Source organism: Apis laboriosa, unplaced genomic scaffold, assembly GCF_014066325.1.
Source record: "Apis laboriosa isolate Shangri-la unplaced genomic scaffold, ASM1406632v1 scaffold16_cov148, whole genome shotgun sequence".
NCBI classification, from domain to species: domain Eukaryota; kingdom Metazoa; phylum Arthropoda; class Insecta; order Hymenoptera; family Apidae; genus Apis; species Apis laboriosa.
Window position 1 is genome coordinate 4,908,659 of NW_025222129.1, and position 7,537 is coordinate 4,916,195.

The 7,537-nt window shown below is 37.2% G+C and overlaps 1 long non-coding RNA gene across 4 annotated transcripts in view; it reads left to right on the top strand.

Annotated features, from left to right (window-relative positions):
* Positions 1–7,537, top strand: part of LOC122710967 — a 66,263-nt gene that overhangs the window by 32,597 nt on the left and 26,129 nt on the right. For 3 of the 4 annotated variants that reach the window (XR_006346031.1, XR_006346034.1, XR_006346033.1), the window contains exon 2: positions 178–855. The exons of the other annotated variant lie outside the window; for it this stretch is intronic. This is a non-coding gene — a long non-coding RNA (uncharacterized LOC122710967). The remainder of the gene's footprint in view (positions 1–177; positions 856–7,537) is intronic. 4 annotated transcript variants of the gene reach the window in all.

Consider the following 7,537-nt stretch of genomic DNA (forward strand, 5'->3'; position numbering starts at 1 on the left):
AAAAAAAAAAACGATTTTCGATTGATATTGCCGTTTAATATCTCCTCTACATTTTGTTCTCGAGGCGTTTTCCATAATTAGTCATTTTTTTATGCATGCTCACATTTCCTCTCACTTATCCTTTGAACTTGTGTCTTTTTATATACATATATATATATATATTTTTTTTTTTTACAGCCAAAGTAATCATTAGCAGATGGCCAATTTGTTACGATCAGAACTCGTGAATTATTATTATTAGAAATTATTATTATCGATGTTTGAAAAAAGGAATATTGAAAAAGTCTTTTCAAATCATTCGAGAGAAATCGCATCAAAGAAGAAGAAGAAGAAGAAGAAGAAGAAGATGAAAAAAAAAAAGAAATTAAATAGACCCGAGAAAGAAGGAGAATCTTTCATATTTTTTCCAAAGAAATTTATGACGCGTCAACCGCTAGAACGGAATAGAATAGAAAATTCCAAAACCGTGACGCATCATGGCCACCCTCGCCCTCTATTGCTCGTATTAAAGAAAAATTAAAAAAAAAAAGAAAAAAGAAAAAAGAAACTCCATAAGAAGAAAAAAAAAGGAAAATCGACTTAAGGAAACGAATATAAGACAAGAAAGGAGTCCGGCGCAGAACCGTGAGAGAGAAGGAAAAACTTCACCGCCTTCTCTTCGAACAGATTTTCCTACGGGGTAGGAGCGATCCGTCGTCGTCCAATTTGCCGTACGAAGCCAATAGCCGTCGTCGTGTACGAGGCATCGGAAAAAAAAAAAAAAAAAAAAAAAAAAAAAAAAAAAAAAGAAGGGACGACCCCTGCCACGACAGAGTCGCGCCGTTATCCGATATTTGTGACCGAAAATGGAGGCAGGTATCGTATAAAATGACAATAAGGGCGTGCCATTCCTGTACTATCGTGCCGGACATCAATAACATTCGTTACCCGCGTTACACCCTGTATATACGGGGAATACGTATATACACGGGATTACTATATTTCTCTCCTATCTCTGTCCCTCTTCGTTCCACTGCGCCCTCTGCTTTCCGCTTCGGTTCAGTTTGTCGCCCGTAGAGGCGCGCATCGACAACGATGCGTGTTGGACGATGGCGAGATCGTGCTCCTCGTTCCATGTGTGTTTCACCTGGTAAGCTCGATGAGTACACAGACTTGGCTTGATTTCCCGCGTGTGCGTGCGTGTGTTGTATTTTTGCGTGGTTGTGTGTGGTATATAGCAGTCTGTAAAGAATAGCCAGTCGGCCGGGAACGTATACGGCCACTTTACGTAACTTATGTCGCCTTTGTTAGAGGATATCTCGGTTGCGCATCGTTCCTACGCTTCCGTTGTTCCGGGCTAGTAGACATCGGCCTTGCCGTTCATGCCCTTGCCATTCACCTGCCTGCCACTTGTCGTCTCCTTGTCCTTCTGTCTCCGACTGAGTGTCTTTCTCTTGTTGCTTTGGATTCGTGTTAATAGGGATCGTTTATTTTTTTCGGCGAGTAAGTCGGCCAAGTCGAGCGTACGAAGGGAAATGTACGAACGTTTGTCGAGTTAGTTTGAATCTGTGTTAATAGGAATTTATATCTTTTTCTTTTTCTTTTTTTTGTAAGTGGAGGAAATTGATTAAGAATTTGTGTTATTTGTTGTCGAGTTAACCTTACATCTGTGAAAATTGAAGGTTATATTCGAGTTATTATAATTTGACATTCTTCGATTTTGAGTGAGTAAAAAGTTCCTTAGCAAATGATTATTTTAGCAAGATTAAATTTTCAGAATCAAAGAAATTGAATCAAATTTTCACGGAATACATTTAATCTAAATACGAGTCGATATCAAAAACGAAAACATTAAAAAATCGTGATGCATCGTTCTTGTTAAACTCGCGTAACCCCTTTGATTCTAATTTCCATGTCGTAACGTTGTTTTGGAAGAAGAAGAAGCCGGTCTCGGTCGTGGTCCACAATGTCGTTAGGAAATGTCTTGGAGGTCCACCTCGGCTTTCTCAGCAGGCAGCTTAAAAGGCGGGTAAATAATCCATTTTCGTAGTCTAACGCATTTACTCGATCCGCGGTTACGTTCACTCTCGTACACGGCTATCCTTCCGAGATTACTCGTGATAAGAAGGCGACGGCTAAATAGAAGACTCTTAGATGCAATTATACGAGGTCGCGTGGATAGATTTTTAATAAAGGAATCCCTCGATAGTATCCCTCGATAAAGAGAAATATTTTCACTTCTATATTCTACTCAAGGAATATTTCCTTGCCTCGTTTTTTAAAAATATAAAAATTTTTGCTCGATCTTTCGGAAAGAAATTCTTAAAAAATTATTTCTCCCTAATTTCTTCATTTTATTATAATTTATCGTAATTCATCCCAATAAGAAGTCATCGGTAAATATAAATAAGTTAAGATTTTCATAAATAGTTTTTCCAAGATCTATTCTTCGAATCGTTTCAAACGCATGCATTCAACGACACATTCCTCATCTTCCACTATTTCATTCCTTTTTCTTTCCCTTTGAGCATCCCTTTTGCATTTTTCCCTCCCTTACGATGTTCCACGTGAATCGTAGCTTACGAAACATCGCGAGGAAAGGATCTTCTCCTCCGTGATCCCACGGAGCGAGAGATCCTCGCCTCGAGACGTAAAAAAGCGAATCAGTGAAAATAGCATGGCTCAAAAGAGCGCACCCCTCGGCGAGAGTAACACTTATACCAATTATCATCTGGCATATGCCTCGTAAAGGGGGATGGCTTCTCTCCTACGTACTCCCATAGAAGGAAATTCGCCGACTTCCTCCTTTTTTCTTCTTCTTCTTCTTCTTCTTCTTTTCTTTTTTCGTCATACTCGGCCACCCTTATTCTCGGTTTAAGAATTAAATTAGCCGGTACGAGGAGTACGTCTCTCGCCGGGGAACCGGCCAACGGGAAAGAAGTGATCCCCCGATGTCTACTGGAGTCACGAACGAAGAAGAACCTCTTGAGAGTGTCACGGGGGCGAGAAGGAGGGAGAGAGGAGGGGGGGGAGGCGATTCTCTGTCTCCCTTCGTTCATTTTATCCGATTCTCCGGTATATTTCTTCCTTCCATCCTCTCCCACGTGGATCGTAGAGGGGTGGCTTGCGAAGGTAGGCCCTGCGAAGCACAAACTCGGGATATTGAAATTTCCCGTGGAAAGAAGCTATTTTTCTCCTTCCATTTTTATTTTTTTTTTCCTCTCTCTCTCTACTCGATCCTTCGCCTTCGAGATCTGCCTACCATTTCTGCCCTAGTTCAACGATTCTCTTCGAGAAGTTCCACGATTAATTTTTAAGCAAGTTAGAGAAGATTTTGAGACTCTTTCGATCTCTTCTGATTGCTTGAGAGTCGTTGGAAAATCTGGAAGAAGGGTAGATTTGTTTCTTTTTGATGGTTTTTGAGTTTTCGAAGGAGAGTAAAGAAACGTAGTTGTCTCTTTATTAATATCTCGATTTCGTATAAAAACGAGAAATAAGTTGACAATTATCACATATTTTGTTCCGTTAAATAATCAAATAAAATTGAATTATTGATAATCGATTGCAAATTAGACGTACGGTGAAACTTGTAACAAACAAAATGTTGGAACCGACTCTTTCGAACTCGAACTCTGATTCGCTTGAGAGACGTTAGAAAATCTGGAAGAAGGGTAGATTTATTACTTTTTGATAATTTTTGAATTTTCGAAGGAGAGTAAAGAAACGTAGTTATCTCTTTATTAATATTTCGATTTCGTATACAAACGAGAGATAACGAAAAATAATTTTAACAATTATCACATACTTGTTTAAATAATACTTATATAAAATTGAGTCACGAATTATTGATTGGGAATTACACGTACGGTGTTTTTTTTTTTTTCCATAAAGGGAGAGGGCGTCGAAACTTGCGTAACAAAGTATTGAAACATTGGTTCATCGTTGTTCAATCTATAATAAGTATCACGTGGAAGAGCAAGTTGATCTTTATTAGGTATCCCTCGTTGGGCAGGGATAACGGTGGGGTGTAATATAGAGGGCAAATCGGTTCTTATTACGCGAGGGAAAGGCAGTGGAACAAGGCACGCGCGCGCTTATTTTTACCGGAAATGGATACGCCTCTCGCTTTAACACCCCATAATCTCGCGGTTCAATTAAATTTAAAGTAAAAAATCCTTCCACTTTTCCCTTCGTTCGATTATTAAACTTCGATTAAACGGTGATTTTCGAGCCTTATTAATTACTCTTCGACGATTCTTCTTTTCTTCTTTTCGTACTTTATCGTAAGTTAGACTTAGAAAACGATAGAATAAATATTTCTTTCGTAGTTAGAATTTCTATAAAAATAGAAATTTCACTGAAAAAAAAAAAAAAAAGAAAAGAAAAGAAAAGAAAAGATTTATTATCTAATTCACTTGCTGTACATTTCGAGGACTTTGCGCAAACAATCTCTCTCCGATTATCTCGAATATATCTCAATCTCAGGAATGATTACTAAAGAAATCCTTACATCCTTTCGTCGTCTCCGTCTTAGTCACAAATTGTTTCAAAGTATCGTATCCCTCCCTCCTTCTTCCTTACTCTATTACTGAAGAAGAGAACACGAAGGACAGAAAAGAATTCGAAAAGAATTCGGGGAAACTCGCCTGTTGTCGCCAAAATTCCACTTGCACTCTGCATCCACTGCTCTTGAAAATACAACGACTTCGCGTGAAGGGGTGGGGAGGATAGAAAATTCGCAGTTCTCGAGGACAAACACACGGTGGAAATGGGGGCGAGCGATGCGCCATCGAAGTCCGCCAATGGAGCCGGGCGTGTTGTTTCTGGTCGAGTAATAAGAGAGGTCCCTCCATGCCCGTAAATAGACTAGAAAACTCTAATGAAGACGTGCCAAGAGTTTATCTTGGGTGCCTGGTATAGCGACGATTGGTCGATCCCTCAGGGACGATGATTTCGACGTCGCGTCTCTTCTTTCCTCTCCTCCGTCTCCCATTGCCGATACCCTCGTCCCTCTCTCTCTCTCTCCTCCTCCTCCTCCTCTTCGTTTCCTTCTTATCCGCTCTGGATTTCTTCGGGAATCCTCTAACTGCTCTCTCTCTCTTTTTCTCTCTCTCTCTCTCTGTTAAATTGATTTACTCCGGATTCACGGTGGATATGTTTCGAAAAACGAGGAGAGACCTGACGTGTTTCGTATATATAGATGTATCAGATTGTCGCTCACTAAGCGATCGAATTTTTGACGTACGTGTTACAAGAGAATCATATTTTTGATTTGTAAATATGATGAGACAGGTATTGAAATTATTCTCTCTATAATTATCGTAGATGTCGAAATTTGGGCACGAAACGATTCTAAAGGGTTAATATGTATTGAGAAGATGGACGAGTGAATTTTATTAAATATGGAATGGAATGTATCGATTGGGATTAATTGAATTAAGGGAAAGAGTTTTTGGTATATTGGTGAAACTATTTATATTTATATTGGAAGTAAGATCGGTTGGCAAATCGGTTAATAGTCTAGCCGAGTGGGAAATAATTTTACTCGATGATCATTGAACGGACAGGAGACCAGGATCCCCGGTGTCACCGGGTAATGAAAAGCAGAAAAAGCAGCAAAAGCTTCTGACACGGAGGGGATTCCCTCCCCCTGTTTCCCGATCCGTATGGAAATCGGATAGAAAATTAGTGTCCACAATTACTGTTCGAAATGTCGTGCAATTTATGGCAGGCATGAATCAAATCGGCTCGCATTTATAACGCATGGAAATCAGCGAGCTTTTAACCCGGAATCCGGGCTTGGAAAATACAATCGCATATCAATGGTTCACATTTATCGTGAAAACAGTGGGTTAAACGGAACCTCTGGAGGTTCGATGTATTCGAGTGACAAATTATCTCCTGATTTTGACTAGTCGAATTATCGAAAAAATTCCACCCCCTTTCTGCATCTGAATATGTAAGCAACGTAATAAATAGCAATAGGGTCGTTAAGATGATCGAGACGAGAGTTTATTTCTTGGATTGGAAGGAAAAATGGCTTATCGTGAATGTGGATGGATTAAATCGTGGGTGGAATATTTCTAAAAACAATTCTTCTAAAATGAATCGTCTCGAAATTGGTTCTATTAAATTCTATTAAACTGAGATAAAGAAATTTGGATTATTACTCGAATATTGATTTAATTTCGAAAGAAATAAATAGAAATCAATTTTTCTTATCGACAATCTGTGATATTTAATATTTATATCAGATACATTTTCCAAAACGTATCTTTCCTTCAATCAACAATAATATTTATTACGATATTCTTTTTTCAAAATATTCAATTGACAATAATATTATTAAAACGCGTTCTAATAAACGAAAATAATAATTATCATTTCTGTGGAAAATATGTTATATACAAAAAATAATAACACAGTTTCTTAGGTCCCTTCGCGTCGTGTAAAGTATCGCCCCGTGAATTCGTGAGTTCGTTGTTAATCGAATTCTCGATAATTCCAATTTCGTTCAATTTCAATTACGCCGAGTTCCGCTTAATTCGAGGCCTCGTTCTCATTAGAGTTTTGTTAGCGCTTACATGGAGCGGCAGACGGTCGCGTTGGCAAACTTGCTAAATTCGACATGTTTGAATCCACTTATGCTAGTAGCCGGTTCCCATTCGCGAAAATGGGTGGAAACAGGGGGAGGAGAGAAATGATTTTTCGTGGATCGAGTTAGGGTAGTTTAGGGTTGTGGAGGATGAACAGGATAACGATTCGCTGTTGGTGAAGAAAAAAAAAAAAAAANAAAAAAAAAAAAAGAACGTGGTGAAACGTGGTTTCCATTGGACTTTATTTTATTTGATTTTATTTTACTTTTTTTTTAAGAAAGTTTTATTTATACGTTTCTCAATTATTTAATTTTGGAAGGCGAATGTTTGTGAATCTTACAGAACGACAGAAGGATGTTTATTTTATTCGTGATAAATAATATTTTTTAATCATCGATTATTAAATGAATGTTAAATTGTAAAATCGAAATTTTCAATATATTGAATTACGTAGGTGCGATTTTTAATGTTAAATTACGATTTGAAGAATATTTCAAGAAATTCAATAAGAAATTATATGTCATAAATTAATGTTTGTAATCTTTTTTTTTTTTCAAAAAAATTGTAGAATAATTTAATTTATTTTTTAGAATTATTTTAGTTTCTTTTTTTTTTCTTTATTTTTTAAAATATCATGATACATAATACTGGAGTTTCTTTTTTTAAAAACAGCGTTTCGTTTTAATGTAATTTTTTCTCGGGTATTTTCAATCGCTGTTTTATACTTATCCCACTTTTTCCGCGATATCATTTATTAATTACATCGAGTTGGTTAACAATTACTCGATAATACGTATAATATCATGTGTACATTCGCACTCTTAATAAATTTGTTCGAGAGTTTAATAAATAGTACCGAATTTTACAAAATAAATACGATAAACGTACATATGAAAAATATGTGTTTACTCTTTCATAATATGCTCTTAAAACAAATATATGCAAAAAAAAAAAAAAAAAAA